At 47.1% G+C, this 21,949-nt stretch overlaps 1 long non-coding RNA gene across 1 annotated transcript; it reads left to right on the plus strand.

Moving 5' to 3' along the window:
• Nucleotides 1-9,907: 9,907 nt before the first annotated feature.
• LOC135397744 (uncharacterized) lies at nt 9,908-12,148 on the plus strand. The gene is made up of 3 exons (XR_010423718.1): nt 9,908-9,989; nt 10,113-10,230; nt 11,986-12,148. It is a non-coding gene; the product is annotated as an uncharacterized LOC135397744 (long non-coding RNA).
• Nucleotides 12,149-21,949: the final 9,801 nt, after the last annotated feature.

The following is a 21,949-nucleotide window of genomic DNA, read 5'->3' on the forward strand; positions in this document are numbered from 1 at the left end:
TTCCGGGGATGTATTACACTTGTGTACCACTATACTGCTGTGTCAATAGCCTTGTGATGGCCTAGGGAGAATCTGCGGCGTGCTGAGAGCGTTACCCGTCGCTGAGTCATCGCTGGCGTTATATCTTGATGAAAGTTTGAACGTTCTGCTTGCTGGTGATCCGGAGAAAATTCTGCGTTCGAAATACATTGGGCGAGGCTATATTACTGTTGACTGCTGTTGCGCGGCTATATTGCTGTTTCAATAGCCTTCTGATGGCCTGTATCACCTGCGGCGTGCATGTATTGTCACCTGGTGTACCTGGTGGATTCGTGGCATGCTATGCCGAGCAATCTGTCTGCCGATGTTCTACAGTGGTCTGGAGAGAATACCGTGGACGCAACCGCGCTTCCTATTTATTCATGGTTCCATGAAGCCTAAGGAAAATGTCGTTGATACGCGGCATTGCACATGGCGAGCTGATTCTGCTATGCACCGCTAGACCACTCTGTCCTCGGTCATCCGATGACCTGCTAGGTATACGGTGGGTTGATGCAATTGGGCACCGCTAGACCAGTTCCTCCATGGCCCTCCGATGGTCTGGAGGACCTGCGGCGGGCAGATGGCGTTGTCCACCGCTAGGCCGCTCTGTCCATGGCCCTCCGATGATCTGGAGGGCATGCGGTAGGCTGATGGTGTTGCCCACCACTAGACCAGTTCCTCCATGGCCCTCCGATGGTCTGGAGGACCTGCGGCGGGCTGATGGAATTGCACACCGCTATGCTATTCTACCCATGGCCCTCCGATGGTCTGGAGGACCTACGGCGGACTGATGTTATTGTCCGCCGCCTTGCCGCGCATCAGTTCAGGGAACGGGAAGAACTTCCCGCTCCTGAACTTGGTGAAGGGGGCCTCGAGTACTGTACCGGTTCTTCCGGAACACCTTCCGGCCACAGAGCCCTGTTGACGCTCTCTACCCACGCCTGGACGAACGGTCGCCTGGCGTCAAACTCAACTGGGACAAGGAATTCGCAGAGCGACAGGTTCTCTTCTATCGCCTCGACGTCCACGACGAACCCCTGCAGGCTTTTCACGCAGATGAAATAAGTGGCCGCTAAGGCCATAACCAAACTGCAGGCCGACGCTACCAGCAAGGCGCGACCTCCTGGTATCCCATGGTGCACCAGCACTGTCCCGGTGACGAACAGTACCCCCGACAGCAGGAACTGGGCCATGACGACGCCGTACTTCACGTTCTTCGAGATCAAGCAATCCGCCATTACGACAGCTAATAATAACAAATTAGCAGAAACGAAGATACACCGTTCTCGTTTCTTGCATATTTTTCATCGCCATCTGGCAGCGATTTATAATTACGAACCTCTGAAAATCATACTAATAATAAATAATCATTACGACCGATGGTCTTATGATTTTCAATTAATGGAATGTGGCCGCAGGCCACAGGCTAGTTCTCCAGTGGGTTCCAGCCCACTGTGGTGTCGTGGGGAACGAGCAGGCCGACAGCGCCGCAGAAGCAGCACTCTCGTATCGGAAACGGACCCGTATTGTTCTGCTGAGAGGAGACCGCCGTTCCATTCTGCGACGCCTAGTGACACCCCTGGCTTCCCGCCAACGGACAACCGACATTCTTCCCCCCTCTATGTTGAACAGAGTTGATCCCACGCTCGCTTTCCGCATGCCACGAAACACCTCTCGTCAAGATGCTGCATTAATCCACCGAATGCGCCTCGATGTGGCCTTTACAGCTCAGTGGCGTTACCGCTTGAGGCAAGTTGACTCTCCCACCTGCTGCCACTGTGGTGCTCTTGAGGATCTGGAGCACATTCTTCTTCATTGCCCTCACTACGAACCTTCCCGAACCACACTCTCCGAGTCTCTTCGTCAGCTGGACTCTCGCCCTTTCTCCCTCTCGAAATTGCTTGGTCCCTGGCCCAATCCAGCCCAGCAACGCTCTGCGCTCAAAGCTCTTCTGACATTTCTGGACACCATCGGACTTCGATCGTTATTGTGAAGGGGCTCGTTATTTTATTCCCCCTATTCCATCCAGCAATGGGGTAGAGTATCGCCTGTGGCGATGAAACTCCCCACTCTCCAATGTCGAAAATAAAGTTGTTGTTGTTTTCAATTAATGGAAATGACGCTTCAACTCCATGTATTAGAAGTGTGCCAAATAACTCAGTTACCATTTGTAATTAGAGCAGATCGTCAGTATTCACAGTGGATAAGAGAGGGCAGAATTTCAGTCGCTATGTAGACGCGAATTCTATTGGTAGAGCTGGGTCAAATAACGCAAAACTCGTCCTTTTGGTGGAACCAGAACAGGTATAAAGTGCTCCATTAAGGAGCAGCATAACATTACTTCTAAAAATTTAGGCCTGCCCATTTGCGTTGGTTCCGATGAGGCAACACGAGAGAAACGCCACCTCTGGTCTCTATGGCAATTGGTGATAGACTCGTGTGATGTGTCACCACGTAGCTGAGAGATCATCCGGCTCATCCGTCGTCCCGATCCAAACTGGCTTTATTCTTTTTCGAACATTGCCCCAGACCAATATCATCTTCTTACTCCGATAACAGTACTATCGAACCAACTCTGCTACATATAGTACAGTAGCGGCATTCCTGGGGTTGCAATGTGGGCCACGTGACGCCTCAGAAAAAAAGAAAGAGAAACGAAAACAAAAGAAAAAAGTCGACAGAAGCTTCGTGAACGGTCGTGGCGTTGCTGCTGATGATGATGGTAGGAAAAACAAATGGAGAGGTGAGCCCGCTTACAGCGGGACAAGCTACTCCAGGTCTAGTAGAGAAAAAAGAAAAAAACGACTAAGAAGACGAGAGCTCTGGTATGCTCTTAACGAAGGTTATGAGTGAAAGCTCTGCACCCTGACGATGAATCGCAGGCCATTCGCTCAGCACTTTCACGACGTCAAAGGGTCGGCAGTTAAGACGGTCCCGGTCAGGGTCAATTCTGCGTAGCAGCGAGTAGTAATACTGGACTCTCATAGTGCACAACGCACATCTTCGTCTGGACGCCATTAATTAGCAATTAGACTTAATTGGGACCCCCACATTAATCAGCACCCTCCAGGGAGCCATCACACTAATTGGGGAACGTCTATCTCGTGTCCAGACCAGCTGAGCGTTGTGCATTACGAACTCCATAAAAAATAAAAAAAAATAGACAGGATAAAATAAAAAGATAGAAATAGAGTGGAGAGAAACAATTTATTCGAAAATCAACGATGCCGCGGCGAAGAAGCCGCTCTGCAACACCCGAGTGACCAGCGCCCGCCATGTTGGTAGTTGGCCCCCAGCAGTTGCAGAGATCGACGACAGGTGGCCACTTAGTTGCAATGCATCACACCAGATGGTGCCACCATCATAGCTATAGACGAGAAAGACAGAGAACAAGATACTAGCGGCAGGTAAAAATGGCAGCACTGCTAAACAAGTCTAGGCATGCGAGAGAAAAGGTCTAACCACCACTACTAAAACAGCACGGAGAAAACAGTATACGGCTATATAAAAGGCTTACGGGAGCGATCGCTTAGGCCTAACCACAGCGTCACAACACTATGCAGCTAACACAAGGCGGGAACCACTGGGCACACATCGCTAAACATGCGTCAACACGAACAAAAGGCTTGCTCACCACAAAACAAGTCTAAACTTGCGAGAAAAGGCTTAACACGAGCGCGGTCAAATGACTCGTTGGTCGCCGCTAAACACGTCAAACATGCGAGAAAAGGAGCGCGTCAAATCACTCACCTTTTCGCCAGCGGCGACTGCTCATCAGCCAGGCAGAAACTGAGCGATCGCGGAGCATACGTCTGCTCTCCGCGACAGCCAGCCAGAAACTGAGCGAGCGCGGGGAGCGCACGTCTGCTTTCCGCGACAGCCAGAGAGAAACTGACTGAGGCGACGCGCCGCGGCAGCTATGGATGCGCGCGCGCTCCTAGCGCCCTCTGCGCCGCCCGCGGGTGTTTTCGGTTTCGGCTCTCCGCTGCGCGCGCGCTCCTAGCGGCGACGGGTGGCTTCTCAGTTTCGGTTTCACTCTCCTTTCTTTGCGCGCGCGTTTATCTGTATAAAGGCAGCGCGCACCGCCCTCCCGTCATCATTCTGGCCGATACGTGGAAAACGCTATGTGTGGTTTATTCTCCTGCATTTCTCGTCGTCGCAAGGAAAAGACAAAAAACGAAGAACTTCGCGAATTTATTCGCGGCATCGTGGAGGAAGCCTTTCAAGTCCACCGCCTGGAATGGTTGCAAGCGCGTCAAGAAATGTGTCAGGACAAGATGAACACGCTCGACCGCATCTTAGTGGCGGACAGACTGGCGAAAAAGATGTCCAACTTTAGCCTGGATAATCTGTATTGGGAACGCCACGTCCGATGTAGAGGACGACAACGACGACGTGTAAATAAAAGCGATGCATTTCTCTTCGAGTCTCAGTCTCTTCTTTCTCTTCGCACAATGTGTACGCACGCAACATGTCTTCCCCCGAACCTTTTCGTTTGCGTCATCCCTTTCGCTGTATCTTAAGCGGCCCCTCCATGTGCTGCAAATCTACTTTAGTTGCTAACGTGCTGAGGAACCTGAATGACGTGGTGGACAAGCCTCCGTCACAAATATTCTATGTGCAGAAATATGCTTCGCCGAGCATGCAGGACCAATTCTTGGATTTACCAAAATTTACCAAGGAGCTACCAGCGAGAGTGGGACACGTCGCGTGCTACGCTGATCGTCGTCGACGGTCACATGACCGACGCCGGTTCCTTGAAGGAGGTGACCGATCTTTTCATCCGAGGTTCTCACCACGCCAACGCGTCGATCTTCTTACTCGTTCAAAACATCTTTTTCGACAGTAGCCATTTTAGAACAACGCCAGTTACGCCTACAACGCCAGTTACGTCGTCCTGTTGCGCACCGTGCGCAGCGTCCACCAGATGGAACATTTCGGCCAACAGCTATTTGGCAGAAAAAGATTGGAGTATTTTCTGGACGCATATAAACAAGCGATGTCGTCGCCCCACGCATATTTACTCGTGGATCTTCACAACTATACGCACGAGGATCACAGGTTGCGTAGCAATATCTTTCCGGGAGAACGTCAATATATCTACGCTCCGAAATGAATCTCCGCCCTCACCTCACTTTACTCAAAGTACTCTTCACTCTACCCCCTCCACGCCGTCGCGACGTCTTGAGACGTTCGTCCTCGTCCGACATGAAACACCTCTCCGAAATTTGCCTCAATGTATTGAACGGAAAGGTGGCTCTAGCTCCAGATACCTTCGCGCGTTTGAAGAAGCATTAACGCTTTTTACGACGGCTCGCCTACAAAAAGCAAACGCAACGTTTGAAGCGCTATCTGTCTCAGCAGCGAGGACAGGGCGTTCTTTCGTCGGTGGTTCCTCTCCTGCTTTCCGCCGTGTTGAACCTTTTTGCCAATGGCCAAAAGAATTGAAGTGACCACCTCCTCCTCCTCCATCGGAAACATTCTTTCCCCGAAGGAGACTGACGACATCAAAGTGAAACTCATACTGCAAGCACTGTATCGCATACTCGAGCAGTACGGATTTGACCCCTACGACAATAAAAACAAGGCGTCCGACGCTATAAATGACTTTGACTATTCGCTCCTCTCTCCAGAAGTGGACGAAGAGGAAGCGGAAAGAGTCGTCTCGGAATTAAAGAAGGTTCTTTCCTGGGACCGCGAGGGTTGTGTCTCCGTGTCGGGCAAGCCCATCAGACACTCCTCCGTTTACGAACTCGTCAATTATTTGTTGCGGCGTAAGACGGGAAAGAAACCTTCCTGGTTCCCCAAAGTCTCGAAACTATTGCGTCTGATTTCTCTGCCCCAATCTCGCGAGCCTCAACAGCAGCAGCAGCAGCAGGCCTCCATTGCGTGGACGACTTATGGAGGGATATGAAAAGCCAGCGGGTGGTTTGGGGTGAGTGGAACGCTATAGAAAAACGCATCACTTGAGCAAAAAGAAGGCTCTCGCCATTCTCAGAAAGCTGGATGCCTACACGCTCCACCATCCGGTCAGAAGAAAGTTTAATAGGAGACGCATCATCGCGCTCAAGATCAACGACGTGTGGCAAATGGACCTCGCCGACTATTCAAAATACAAGAGATTCAACTGAGGCTACTGCTACATTCTCGTGGCAATCGATTCCCTCTCCCGCTTTCTGCGCACCTTTCCGCTAAAGACGAAGCGCCCCGCCGAAATGAAAAGGGCCATGATAAGACTTTTTCGGGGAGGTAACGCACCTACACCCATCTTTTGCGACAGAGGAGGGGAATTCTACAACAAGACCGTCAAGGAGTATCTCTCACGAAAGAAGGTACACATGTATTCCACCTTCTCTCCAGTAATCAAAGCATCGCAGGCTGAACGCGTGATACGCACTTTACGCGACAGAATATTCCGCTATTTTAGAGTAATCGGAAAATACCACTTCGTTTCCGCGCTTCCCAAGATCGTGCGCGACTACAACAACACCAAACACAGGACTTTGGGCATCAGCCCGTCCGAAGTCACACCCGAAAACGAATTGGAGCTGTTCAATAAGATAAATGGGAAGCCCGTCTTACCCTCCGTGAAAAAGAAGTTCAAAGTGGGGTGAGGGTCCTACTACACAGAAAAGGTTTTCATAAGAGCTCGGAAGGGAGTTGGTCGCCTCAGATTTTCACCGTCTCCCGCCTGAGAGACACCTCCCCTCCCGTCGTGCACCTGGAAGATTACCGGGGTAAGGAAGTGGACGGATCTTTCTACCCGGAGGAGGTACTCGTCGTAACCCGAGACGCCAATCAGCCTTGGCCAGTAACGAAAGCACTGAGAAAGAAGCAAGTGAACGGTCAGAGCTTCTCCTTGGTTCGCTGGTTCGGTTATGACAAAGAACACGACAGTTGGGTTCTGGGCAGCGACGTGATCAAGATTGGAAAATGACGTCAGACATCTACGTCCACCTGCTCTCGAACGCCAGCATGGATAAGTTTCCCTCGAATAAACTCAACGCCTTTACGGTAGCTTTCGATAGTCCGCTTCAGCTCTCATAATCGGTATAAAGTCGGTCTGATGGATCTCAGCATAAGTAACGATTTTTTAAATATCGGGTACGAAAGGCAAGATGCGGAAATCGAGGTTTCTTTCGAGGACATGGTCGAAGCCGGGAGAACTTTTCGTGTCACCTCGGATCTCGAGAGGGATTTGGCAAAAGCGCTTTCGGAATTCAACGTTTCTTTCGCGTACAATAAATCGCGATACGACTTCGTCTTACCGTGGTTGTGAAAGCCGTGGAATTGGACCCTCGGCTCGCGCAGGCGCTCGACGCCTCGCTAGCGTCCCGCGAAGCAGGTCGTGCGGTGAAGCCTCCCAAATTGACCGAACGCGAAGCCACCTCCATCTTATTGGAGCACGTCGCACCCGTCGCTTTCGGCGACGTCACTCTGCATTCGGAAACCACGTCCCTACGGAACACACTCAACAAGTATTTCCAGACGCACAACCTGGACGCCTCCCTAGAATTCGCGGATAACGTCTACTCTCTGAAAACGCCGAAAGGGTTGCACGTACCGGAACCCTTTGTGAAGCTGCTACATCTCACAGCCGTCGAGGGACACGGAGAAACGCTACGCGTCTCTCTCCCCGTAGCGCGCCAATTTTCTTTCGCGATCAAGACGAAAGTTCCTCGATCTTTGCAAGTACATCTGCCTCCCGGCTATTATGCGACGCCGCGAGCACTTCTGGACGTGATTAACCAGCGCGTAGGCGAACGCGCGCTTCAGCTTCGACGGAACCGAACAGAAATGTAAAATTCGGCTTTCCGAGGGAACCTCCACCCTAACACTTTCCGAGTACCTGGCCGTGCTTTTGGGGTTCGAATCGCGTACCGTGTTCACGGAGGAGGAGGAGGATGCCACGAGCTCCGTCGAGGTACTCCTGGAACCCCCGTTTCACAACATAATCGTCTACACGGATATCGTGGAACCCACGTACGTGGGGAGCGGAAAAAAAAAACGATATTAAAAATACTACGCTTTTATTACGAGAAAGACAAGCACGTCGTCACCTACACGTTAGATAACATCCAGTATTTTAACCTGTCTCAATTCGAAATTCCCTCAGTGACGATCGTTCTCGCGGACGAAACGGGAAGACGTTTGCCGTTGCGGTCCAAAGGCAGAACCAATCTAACATTGCATTTCAAATATGTACCGTAATTCCCCCAAAATAATTCCCGTGTACACGGGACCCCTTTTCCAACGAGGGGGCGGTGTGTTGAGCAACATATCCAAGTTTATCGTTCCCATCTGGCAGCAAATAAAACCGATCGCCAAGAGAACGTTGAAGCGCTTGGCGCGGAATTTGGCCGATGGCGAAGGAATATCGCGCGCAGTAAAAAAGACGGCCATAGCAACGGGGGGAGACGTGCTGGATTCCATGGAGGGCTCTGGAAACAACAACGGGAAGAAACGCCGCAAACGACAACAAAAGGCGCCGACACACGACGCACCTGCAGATATCTTTGGTACGCCGTGAAGGTCACACATTCGCTGTGCGCGCTCCGTCATGACGTCAACGAAAGGAAAAATACAGACGCCGATCTGTCTAACGAGTGATGTGATGATATTCGAACCCCCTTCCATTCAATACGGCGTGGAAGATACTTCGTACCAACTTTTTTATCCGGTCAACGGGGTAAATAATTCCGTGATCGAGTTTTGTATTCAAAATTTACAAAGGGCACACTTGGATCTCTACGGTAGCTTCGTGTCTTTGACCGCGCGCATTGTTCGCGACGACGGGGAAGAAATGATCGAGAAAGATGTCGTTTTCCCAATAAACCACCTGTTGAGCGGCATGTTTAACACGGTCACCGTTTATGCGAACAACAAGCTCGTCAGTTCCAACGAGTTGTACGCCTACAGGAGTATTTTGGACGTCGTGCTTCATTTCACACCACTGGTTCAAGAAACAGTGCACGCGGCTGGACTCTATGTCGAGGACGACGAACATTTAAAGGTCAGATATGCCGATTTTGAAGTGCCGCAGAACTGAGCGATACTCGCGCTGTGTGTTCATTACGGAACACTGAATATGTGTGCTAAATATCTTGCTCCAACTGTTCGTAGTTTTTTAGAAAACAGTTTTTTTGGTTCCCACGCCCGGCCGTCAGACCGTCGGCAAACCCTGCGCACGGGCGCACCGACGTCACTGCTCTCGGTTTATCTGTCTTTGGCTTGGCATGGACTCTTGGCTTGGCTGCTTGGCTTCTTTCGTTTCCTCCTCTGTGCTTCGTACATAAGCGAACAGCTGTTATGTTGTTGCTAAGCCGGAAACAAAGCATGTGAATGTTTTTTTTTGGCACAGCGTCGTTTGGAAAGTGCACTTCCTTGTTCTGACCTTGCCTTTTATGGGCTGGAGCGATATGATACGTGATATGCCACGGCGAAGTTGTCGAAGATGCGACGCTGCTACGCTGTTAGAACAATTCATCGGAGCATTCAAGTGTTACCTATTATAAGCTGCCAAAAGACCAAGCAGTGCGAAGCTCTTGGCTGACAGTGGTGCCTGCTAATTTCCACTGCAAGGATTTCGTCCACGAACGTTATCATAGGTTACGCGCGTCTCCAGAGGCACTTTGGAATCTCGGCACGAAATCGTCTGATGAAAATCTGAGGTGCCCGACGCACAACATTTTCAACGTGCCACGGAGGATCAAGGCAAAAAACGAGAGCAAAAAAGGTAAGTCGAGGTTCTGATATAAAAAATAGCAAGCTTAATGAATCGATTGTGCAGCTGTCCTACTGCGCTTGCTCTGATATAACCACGATTAACAACACAATAGTACTATTGATAATCTAACCTCTGAATTATCACAGGTGCACGCTGAAGGCGGAAATGAAGCATGATCTGGCTTGCATCTGGTCATGAAGAAATTGCTGACACGTTAGTTGCAGTCCACCTCCACCAACAGGTATGACAATGTGATGTTATAATTTGAGTATTCATCTATGTTCAACTTTTCGTGTGCTCTCGCATGCAGACATCTTGACACCACTTTTAAATCTACCCTCAAAGTTACAACCTGTGCTTTCAGGGTGGAAAACAAAGGTCGCCATTCCGATTAGCTGCTATCTCCCAGTTCAAGCACTTTTGTGTCTGGACACTGGTTCCTGTGGATGGGGTGTTACAAGCTTCACTGTCTGATATAGAAGGTATGTTACATTAGTTCAGTTAATTTGTCTTTTGCACATTTTTGTTACTGTTAGCTGGATTACTGTTGGACATACAATCCTTTGACACACCGAAGCTAATGTCGCCTCTGATAACGTTTCAGAATTTTCAGTGTCATCAACGTTCATTGAGGAAGGTGCCTTTACTATCTTTGAATCTTCACCTGAAGAATAGCCCAGAATTCATGTTAACATTGTCTACTCTTATTAATTCACTGTCTGTTTTCTGAGAGCTAAGAAAAATGGAAACTATTTATTTGTCACATCTTCACACTGTTATACTGGTGTGGTACTGGCTTGACATGTAAGCTAAAATACCTGGATTCTACAATAATTGTGTTCAACTTGGTGCATTACCGTGGGCAATGCCACATTCACTACATTTTTAGTGGGTCCGGTGCACAAATACTCTGTGCATACTGCATACATACATACTGTTCGATAGGCAAAAATACCTGAGCAGTGCTGTGTAGTCTTTTTACCCAAAGTCCATACTCTTACTGCAAAGTCACAGTACGTAAAACTGCAATGTGCAGGTATGCTGCGATAGAGATTCACAACAGAAATAAGACTGTTGAGAGCATCTAAATTTTAATGAGACGAGACTTTCGTGCACAAGGCTGCTCTTGTTAATGTCTAACATGAAGTTACAAAATCCAAGAATATATAAAACATGTTGTAATGTAGAGAGCGAAGGGTGGTACAGACATAAAGATAATTATATAATCATATATAATAAAATAAAAAGGGGGTACAACTCCCCCCTCAACTCAACTCGACAACTCAATAACTCTACTTATTCTCTACCTTACAACATGTCATATATTCTGGAATTTTGTAACTTGATGTTAGACATCAAGAAGTACAGCCTTCAGTGCAAAAGTATTCTTTCTGTTGTGCACAATCATTATACAGTAAATGCGACTATCCATTTCTTGTCATTAAATGCTTTTCCTTTCTTTCTTTCTTTTTTTCTGCGGTGATGAGCATCCATAAGGACACATGCCAGAAAGGGAGTCTCTTTGGGATGACAAACCCACATCATCTCATGAGGATACAATGGTTGACGAATGGTTCTCAAGCACATCGAAACTTCCAACAAATAATTCATGAAAAAGCCAGTCAGTGCTAGCACCAGGAATTGAACGTGGACCGTCCTGCTACCAGTCAGAGATGTTCAGCGGCGTAGCCACAGGGAGGCTAGGGGGGGGGGGGGGGGGGCTCGAGCCCCCCCTACATGCCACGGAGTGACCCACACAAATCGTGCAAATCCGAGAACATAATATATGGGGGGGGACCAGTGTGACTATCGCGAAAGTTCTTGCAGTTCATGGCGTCTATCTAAGAAGCACTCTTGAATGGTTTTCAAAGTATGAGCTTTTCAAAATACTTCCAATCTCGTGACACCACTTCATTGGTCATGACAGCCTATACATGTAATCGTACTGTGAACGTCTAAATCAACTATTTTCGTTCCCTTTTTTAATCCTCAGTTTGCATTGTGCACAAGTATGTGTGTGTTGTCGACACAGGATCAGCGGGGGGGGGGGAGTTTTCGTATCGAGCCCCCCCTACCTTTGAGGTCTGGCTACGCCACTGGAGATGTTACATTTCAGGCGCTCATTGACTTTTGGTGAATTACTTGTTGACTTTGTCCCAAGGTGGAGCTCGCTACAGCTCATTTGCTATCTGTTAATGTTGTGGCGTGTGTTGCGTTTTTCTCTTTGTGTGTTCCAGACTCAGAACGGTTAATTTGGATCAGGTCAGGTACGTTTCATTTAGACATGGCAAACATAAAGTGGTGTTTCTCAACACAACTTAGCAGTGGTCTTCATGCATTACTGCTACGGCCATTAAGCGTGAATAGAAACCTGCACATTATCCATGATGTAAAACCCTAAGACTAGGGAACACGAAGCGACAGACACAAACATGTCCCTTTGTGTTCCCTAGTCTCGGGGTTTTACATATGCATCATCTTCACCAGCTCGCTTGCTTGCAGCCATTTTTTCTGCATATTATGTTCACTCTACTTTTATCGTGTGCTATGTAATTTTGTTCAAGTTCTGTCAAACAACCTGTAATGCTATAAAAAAATTCAGTACACTGTTTGTGTGGGTTGAATGGTAGCGCATGAATGCAGGAAGGAAACTGTCATGTTATGGCAAGTGTTTACGTATTGTACATTTAACTACTAATTGTATTGGTTAGCTTTCGCTGGCGTATCATGTCAAGCCATGTTATATTAATTTGGAACATGTTCTTCTTAGTAGCCAGAGCAGCTGATACACAGAGAGAACATAGCCCGTGTGTGTTTGTCTTTTCCACCGCAGCCCTTGGGTTTCCTCCCTGATGGCTACACATGTCAGGGATAGGTTTCAGAACCGGTAGTTCCCGCCAAGTGTGAATTGCTTTTCAGGGGATCATCACGCTGGCAGATGAAACATATGGTTTAAATTACTTGCAGGACAGGAATTGCGCAGCTTCACACAAATACTACTACTACGACGTAAGAGTGGTTTCAAATCTAGCCTTTTTGTGTTCCTGACATTATCGCACAAGATGTAGTATCCACTATGATCCTTTATGTGGGGGGATGTACAGTGCAATCAACAGATGCTATTTACAAATCTGTGTTTTCTACTGTGTTGAAATGGGGTATTTTGTATCAGAGAGCCATAGTGAAACACAGGCCCTCGAGAAACATGGCAACACATTGCAGGGACTCTGGATGCTGCCTAAATTTCCAGAACACACAGCTCAAAGCAGCGGTTAAATAACAAGTGGTGAGAGAAATCCAAGATAGTTGCATCCATAAGCAGTCCGCTGTTGGATTTGCTTCTGTCAGAGATACGTTATCTCAAAGGGAACGCACAGACACACTCAGGATGATACTAGGGCTGCCTGTGGAATAGAATGAGGAGAGGGGAAGATATATAACCCTTTTTCTTGTCTGTTATTCTATTGGTTAAATTGTCATTTTCTTAGCAGCATATGTGTGTATATTCCAGAGTCTGCTAATAAATATATCAGTTTAGAGCTAGCAGTCGCATTGAAGATGTCTCATCCTGTCCTTGGTTGCTTGTGATTCACTATGGCCATGCTTGCTATTGCAAAAACAGAAAACAAAAAAAGACAATAGAAAAACACGGAAAGAGCGACCTAAAAAGCTGCCTGTTCTAGTGCTCACATGGAGGCAATGCAATGAGGTAACATGTTCCATTCATGAACTGTGCATAGTAGTACATATCACAACGGCAACCGATTATTCAGATTTTTCTTGAAGTACTTTGTTTTTTTTAGCTTTGTTTGCACAGTCTATTATTGGATCTTTATGTGATTCCCCTCTTCAGATATGTTAAGATTGCTGATGCTGTGCAGTTTGTTAATTTTGAAACTGTACTGTGCTGAGGTACAAAAACAGAATTGTCATATCTGCATTTGAGCACATAGGAATAATTTGTAAGTACTTTACTTGTTGACATTAATATTTGCACCAGGTCACAACATTGTTGATTTATGGAAAACGTAAATAAATATATTTGTTTGCTTGCCAAACAATGCACAAATGTCTTCTTTTCTAGTGAGATATTCCCTGTTCACCAGACATAAATGTGGAAAAGTTAAAGGGGCACAACGATGGTAGAGTCTAGCGTTGCTTTTTGCCACTATATGCACTGTTATTCGTGTGCACATGTAGGAATAGGAAGGTAGAGGATGCGCATAAAAAATTTCGTATGCAGCCACACATATGGTTCAGAAGATTAATTAGATGATGTCCAAGCATATGTAATTGTGCTTCATGTGCAATGGGTATGCTAACGGATTGCTTCCATGAAGCCTTTTTATTTTTTTTTATAAATTATTTTTATAAATGTTATTTTTGATGTTATATAAATTTCATATTACATATTGTATACTTATAATTTTATAAATTTTATAAATTAAAACTCAAGTTACACGGCCCCTGTAAGAGTGCCCTTTGCAAATGGTTTGGTAACGTGTCTCGAACTGTAAAGGTAAGAGGCAATCGAGAATGCTGCAGACAAGGTTGCAACTTACATATTGCTTATCATGTCCTAGATACAAAGTGATTTGTACAAAAATTCCTGAGCACGGAATTAATCCCGAGGCTGGCCAGTGATGTCACCCAGGACGACAAGTCACATAATTGCCTTTAACACTTTTACACCCCATGGGCTGAGTTGTGAATTGAAAGAGCACCCTACAGAAGGATAAGGTGCACCTGATTTCTAGGATCTATACTATGCCCTAACTCTACAGACACCACATTTCTAAGTGACAATATGTGCTCTGGTACTTCTTTTGCGTCTGCATAGTGTGCAACCACATGGCTACTGGAGCTTTCGTGTGCATGTTTTTGTGCGACGGTGTTCATTACAAACAATATCCAGATGTTAGACATAAAATGCAGTAGTTTGTAGCGTACCACACAACGCAGCGTGACATGGGAGTGTGTGATTCAAAGAAAGCTTCTGGAAAATGCGCAGAATCCCACAAAAAGTGTAAAATGTGATTTGTATTTCGTTTTACGTCTTTCGTCGTTACATACCATCGTCGACGCTGTTGCACATTGATTAATCGTACGTAAAACTTGTCCCATAGCAGTATGCGGTTTCTCAAATACATAGCACAATTTTCCTGCAGTAGTAAAACGCTGTCGGCATTTTCTTGCTGACACGGCTGTCGAAACGTCAGCCTCTACAATGGGCAAGTGCTGTAATGGGGCTAACGCAGACGCGACTTGATACAAATTGTACGTTCTCACAAAACACAAACGACGAATTCCAGTCACAACATCGCACAGAGGTTGGTTCGCGAATGAGTTCGCAGCTGCTGCACTGTTTACTTATCGCGGAACGGTGGAACCCGGCTGTCCGCCATCTTCAAGCACAGATACGTGAAGCCGCGAGAAGCCGTAGCTGAAATCCACTGACAAGTACGAAGGCGCGTACACGTCACAATGCCCGTTCGGGTGCATCTACGTCGTAAAAATGGCTGCGCCCATGTGTGTTTCGGAATGAATTACCTATTTTTTGATATGGGTACTGTACCGAATTGAGAGAATGAAGGTGTATTTTGGGGAGAGCTGGATGTGGGCTTTCAGAATATCACAACCGTTTCGACTATTTGGGATATCGGCATAGCTGACCTTTAAAGAACGATTACGACGTCTCGTCTCGCGGTCCGAAACAACGTTACGATGCGACGAGGGGTGGAAAGTACTTTAACCTGGTCGGTCAGATCAATACCGACCTGTTTCAACAGCCGCGCCTGGTGGTACCTGCCGTCGAGATTCGCGTCGTTTTCCTCTTAAACAACGACGAATTTAAACTCATAGTCGTCCCCAACGACAAGAAAACGTACAATTACGAGGTGGACATTAAAGAATTGACGTTACACTTGAAAAAAGTGATGCTGGCACCTTCTTTGTTTTTGGGATACGAGCGGCGGCTTCAGAGTTCAGACCACGCCAGCCATCTACGTGTTACGCGGATTGGAAACCACGGTGCGGAGCTTGAGTGCTGGGAGCTTGGACGCTCACTTCGAAAACGTTTACCCCGAAAGGGTACCTTCCAAATTATGCGTCGCCATGCTGGCCACGTCCGACTTTCTCGGCGACATCCAATCGAACCCCTACAAATTCCGCCATTACGACCTGTCTCATTCGATGCTCTCCGTGAACGGACAGCAAGTGCGAGCCGAGTACGACTTTAAGAACGACCTCGTCAAAATTCCCTACTTTAACTTCTTGCAAGAACTGGGAGAGAAACATTTCAAGTATAGCTACGAGCGATTTAAAACGAACGGGTTCCTTCTCTACTTCAACTTGGACGTGGACAAGTGTTCTTCTCCTTCGCATTTGAACGAGTGGCGAAAAGGAAACGTTCGCCTGCAATTACGCTTCGCTAACGCCCTTCCACACGCGGTCACCGTCCTCTTGATTTCCGAGTGTCCCAAGCTCATGTGCGTCGACAAGGACCGTACGGTCACCTTCCCATACAAAAGATGTACGAGAGCGACATCTTGGAACTCGTGTCCCTGAACCCCCTCGCTTCCTCCATGCTGAAAGGCATTTGCGCTTCCGAGGAAGCCTTCGTTTTACGTAAGCCCGGCTATTAAATCATCAATACGGAAGAGCGAAGAAAGCGCGGACAGCACTGGGTGCTCTACCTGAAGAACTACGACGGGTCTGCCGTGTTTTTCGACAGCTACGGACTTCCCCCCGTCGAAGCAAACCTTCGAAGGACTTTACCTGTAGTGGACGAGTATAACGACAAGTGTATTCAATCGCCTTTTTCGCCTTACTGCGGGCTTTTTTGTATCTACGTAGCCACGCGCATGTCGAAACGCTATAGCTTGAAAAATTGTGTATCCATGTTTTCCTGTAACCTTTCCTTTCACCATCACCACCAACCACCACCACCTGTAACCTCGAAGAGAATGACGAAACAATAAAACGTCTCCTCGTGAGCGAACTCGTTTCGTAAAAATGGTCTATTTATTTTTTCACGACATACACAAGACCCTTGCGAGACGATCTTCCAACGTGGTGACCCGACGCTCGTCGTCGCCGGTCTGCACTGTGACGTCGAGGGATGTGTGGAGAAGCCAGTAGCGACGGACGATAGGTCGGTTGAAACCCGCGTTGATGAGACACGGGTCAATTGTCAGTCCTCGTTTATACTTTTCCAACAGCTCGAACTTGTAATCTACGAAACGCTTCATTTTCTTTGCAATCTTCCCACTGACGGTGAACAGACGTAAGGGTATCGTCTTGAGAATCGAGCGAAAGTCTCCCTCGCAGCTATCGCCGTGAATATAATCGCGTAATCGCAGCAAGTCCCGATACATGCGCGTTTGCACAAAGGTTGCGAACCTCTGCTCGGGCGTCATGACTGAGACGGAACGAGAGTAGACAACCTTTTTTTATTTCTCGTTACACATGAATTAGGCTCCAGCTTTGGTTTCGTAGCCGGGAAGGCAGCCCAAATACGGACGAAGGCTTGAGTCTAACCAATGGCTGGGGTTTCTCGACCAGAGTCCACCGCAGCGACAGGTAGTCAGTTGATCGCCGATCCGCAAAAAGAAGGTCTTCGGAGGAGGCTTGAAGGTTAGGACCAGGGGTAGATCTCCCGTCAGTAGCCATTCGTAATCTGCAACGAAAGGAGCGTGAGAAACACGTGTTTTTATATCTCAAACACACACGTACAACCTTCTTCAGTCACAGAGTGACACTGATGGTCCATCTTCTCCATCTTCCTTCAATAGTCGAAGCCCTTCGCAACGTACGTCGAACGGTACCGTCCGACGGGAACCGGAACAAATGTTCCCGGAAAAAATGTCCCCGGAAGAAATGTCCCCGGAAAAAATGTTCCTGGAAGAAATGTCCCCTGGAAAAAATGTTCCCCGGAAAAAATGTCCCCTCGAGAAACATCCACTTTTAGTACGCCTGGAATTTTTGCGAAATCCCCGGTTGCGATATTGCAGGTCTTGAAGTCCTCGGGCTAAAAATAAATACTAAAATTCCTAACCACTTACTAAGTGTTTTTACTTGGAAAGCTCGACCTACGTTCACTTACGATTTCTCGTAGCGAATACACTACAATCAATTGTCACGTTCGTTGATACAACGTGCACACTTCGCTGGGATATTCTTATTTTGTTTCTTTCTTATACTAAGACGTATATCCTGCGTGACGTCGTACTGACTGAGGTGCAATCAGAAGGCCGGGATTTTGAGACTAGATTTTAGGCCTGATGACACAGCTATCTTTTCAGGTTTGAGGGAATTAACGTCTCCCTAGTATTTTTCTTCATCAACACCAACATATAAGCGGGGCGTACTTTTATCTGTACCAGCTCGCGTGGAGTAGCGGTTTGGATGATCGCCTTTCACGTCGAGACTGGGAGGTGGCACGGGTTCGAATCCTGTCACCAGGTGTGCTCTCTGAGGTTTTCCCTGGGTTTTCCGTCGGACTTTCCTGACGAATATTGGCACGCTTATCCCTAAAGTCGGTCCAGGACGCATACTAACCCCCATGTCCCCCACTCCTTCCTGTTGTCCTCTCTTCATCTGTCCACGTCTATACGCCACTCATAGCCACAGTTGCTTCGCGGCGCTAACACGAAAAAAAAAAAAAACAGCAACACCCTGTATAGACTTATCTGGCTGCAGTCGTACCCTTAGAGCTTTATCAACACTGGCAGTATTGAAAAGTTTGTTTTCCTGTACTTCATCTACTTTCAAGTTACCATGGCAGTCTAGGTATTTAAGAAGGTCGTGTACTAAGGTAAGTGTCCTGTTCAATATCATCTTGTCTCTGTCCTCTGTCCACGCCTGTACACCGCGTACAGCAACAGTTGCTTCGCGGCGCTAACACGGAAAAAACATTTTCTCTGCTAATTAGCACAAAAGTGAAGTGTCCCACAAAGTAGTACGCCGTCCAGTTTCAACAAATCAGGAGAGAAGATGTCATTCGGAATGGCCAGGAGCATGTCAAGTTCTGTTTTAGAAGTGCGCAGATCGACGTGCAGGGTGATGTGTAAAAATAAAATGTGTGGGGGGGAGGAGCAACAAAATTGACAGGCAAAAATGTATTTCAATATGTCTAGCGGTGTCACATCTCGGGAGCCCCATGACTGTACAGGCCGCTTTGTTGCAAGACACAACGAAGTAAATTCACCAAAACTGACCCACAGCGACTCCCTAGGCAAAGAAATGCTATGTGTGAGTAATTTTAAAATGGAATTGAATACGAATAAATTAAGCGACTCGTTTAATAACCGTAATTGGATACATATACAACATATATTGGAATACAAACATGTACGGTATATGTATGCCTAAATATAGCGCTTACTCTTTTTTCCCTACATGTGCCGGGGGGGGGGGGTATATGTTTATTCACACAAAAAGGAGATGCCGGCCTTGCATGTGCAGCTTCGGGACTATTCAAATATATTCGGTTTAGTAGAAGCATCAATTCGATTTGGAACTCGAACATTGAATTCCATATTTGATTCGGAAATGGAATAGTATATACGATTACTTGCTTCGGTGCTCAAAAATCCAAACGTTCACACCGTCCTAGTAGAAAATCAACGTCCGAAGTCAACCAGTCCACGCCTACCAAAAGTGAATTTTCCTCAGGGGACATTTTTTCCGGGGACATTTCTTCCAGGGAACATTTTTTCCGGGAACAATTTTTCCGGGGGCATTTTTTCCGGGGACATTTTTTCCGGGGACATTTCTTCCTGGACCCCCGTCCGACAGCCGAGAAACAGGCGAATCAATCGGTCCGTCCAATTCTTTTGCTCTGAAAAAAATGGGAACGATTATAGAACGTATTAAAAAAGAACGAGGAAGCGTACCTTTGGACCACAATCCACCGCAATTGGTGCAGAAGAAGCGGGCGCTGCCAATCTCCCGAAATATGTGAGGCGGGAAAAAACCGACTTCATGCGCAGCAAAAGTGTTGTACACTGGAAACGAAACTCTTCGAACATTTCGACGTTGATGACGTCATAGGTATTACTTACGAGGGTCTACCAAGCTGATCATGATGGCACGAGAATGACGATCGAACGCTCCCTTCGTCATTTATAGTAAAGCTTTGCCTCTCACTCTCTATGACGTCATTGAACGTGTTTGGACATGTTAAGATGTGTTTGAACATGTTTGGACGTGTTCAGACACGGGCGGCGAACCGTCGAAGTCGTCCCTGGACACACTCGTTCCTCTCTCCCTCTCTATGACGTCATTGAACGTGTCTGAACATGCTTGGACGTGTTTGAACATGTTGTGACGTCATTGAAGATGTCTGAACATGTTTGGACGTGTTTGAACATGTTGTGACGTGTGGAGACACGAACCCCGCAATACGAAAAACGTCACGCAGTATGAATTAGACTGGTGGTTAGTGTATCGCGCCCAGTGTAGAAGGATCCTGGGTTCGAATCCCACACTGGGTCTTTTCGTCGTCATATACAAGTCGGCCCAGAGTGTTAGCTAGAAATTAGTGTAATGTTTTATTTAAGTCGATGGTATCATTGTCATATGCGACATCGCAAAAAGGCGCGAAAGACGGAAGGCGGGGTGGTCAAAGTACAGACGACACCGTCGCAATGCGAGGAGGAGGAGAGCGGTGTAGCGACTATAAAAGGTGCGCTGGTTCTACGACGATTGACAGGAAGCCCACGAGGGGCATCCATCCACGACGTGAGTCGTTTCGTGGAGCAAAATGTAAGTTGACCGTCTCTGCTGTGAGAGTGTATTCTATGTATGACATTGTTTTTCAGGAACCAATAGCCGCTGTCACCGCATGACACTGAACACACAGAGACTCATCCCATCCTCTCTCATCATCAATCTCAAGCGTTCCTCAACTGAAGGGAAAAGTGAGCATTGTTTCGTGAGGGGGAATCTCGTACTGATTTCGTTTGACCACAGTGCCGCGCTGTCTCGTATGCCAGTACGATCCCATCGATGCCATACTCGTGGCCGTAGAAAGAGAGCACGAAGCTAGAGTAGAGAATCTCGGTAATGGGTGTAGGACAAAATGTCCCCGGACGAAACGTCCCCGGACAAAATGTCCCCCGAAAAGGCCCCGGACAAAATGTCCCCAGCTGCCGTCACTCAGCCGTCTGCCAGTCCTCAACTGCGTTCTTGTTCGGCGAATTAAAAAATCAAATTATTCAGATTTTTTTCATTTAAATATGATGAATATTGATTAAATCACTGAGTTGATTTCTGTCTTCTAAGACAGATCTTCACCTCATGGCTTCCGTGTGCCACCTCGTAGTAGCGAAATCACTTCTTGAGCACATACAAAGAAGGGCGTCTAGACTTCTAACAGTGCGGCTAACAGTTACTAGCTAATGCAAATGGAGATCTATTTGAAAACTATATATTATGAATTACACCGAATAGTAATAGGAAAAAGAAATAACTGGAAAAGTCCTACGCTCGTGGAATGACCACCCGCCATTTGTAACCAAATTGTTTGCCAGTGTGCCGGAGGGGATCCGGACATTTCGGTGCAGGACATTTCGGTGGGAACATTTCGGTGCACGGACATTTCGGTGCACGGACGTTTCGGTGCACGGACGTTTCGGTGCACGGACGTTTCGGTGCACGGACATTTCGGTGCACGGACATTTCGGTGCACGGACGTTTCGGTGCACGGACATTTTGGTACAAAACGTTGCTGAGGGGTCCCGGGAATGGCTGTCACAATATCGACATACCGTAATAAAACAAAGGGAAGAGGGCGGTTGGCATCGAAGGTAGTGTTGTCAAGAAATTTGGTTTACATAGAGAAGAACGTGCGTTACGAATTTTTTGTGCACTATTATAGATTTAGGACATGATCTGCATGTGTTCGTGGTCTGTCGTGGCTTTTAAACTTTTGGGGCATTTTCTTTTTTAATATTTTGCGCCCCACGTTCTGGTCGGTGCTGTACAGAAATTAATTTTTTTATTTCTTTTTTCAAGAGTAGATGAAGAATTGCTTTTTAATTTTGTAGTGAGTATGATCTCGAAGGGGGTATCTTCAAGGTACGGACATTATGCAATTTGAATTTCATCTGTTGAGGACGTGCCGGTTACATCTTTGGTGGAAGAATTTGATTAAACGTTATTCCCCTTGTATTTCTACATAATTTTTCCTCGGTGATG

Source organism: Ornithodoros turicata, chromosome 6 (genome assembly GCF_037126465.1).
Source record: "Ornithodoros turicata isolate Travis chromosome 6, ASM3712646v1, whole genome shotgun sequence".
In the NCBI taxonomy this organism is placed as follows: Eukaryota; Metazoa; Arthropoda; class Arachnida; order Ixodida; family Argasidae; genus Ornithodoros; species Ornithodoros turicata.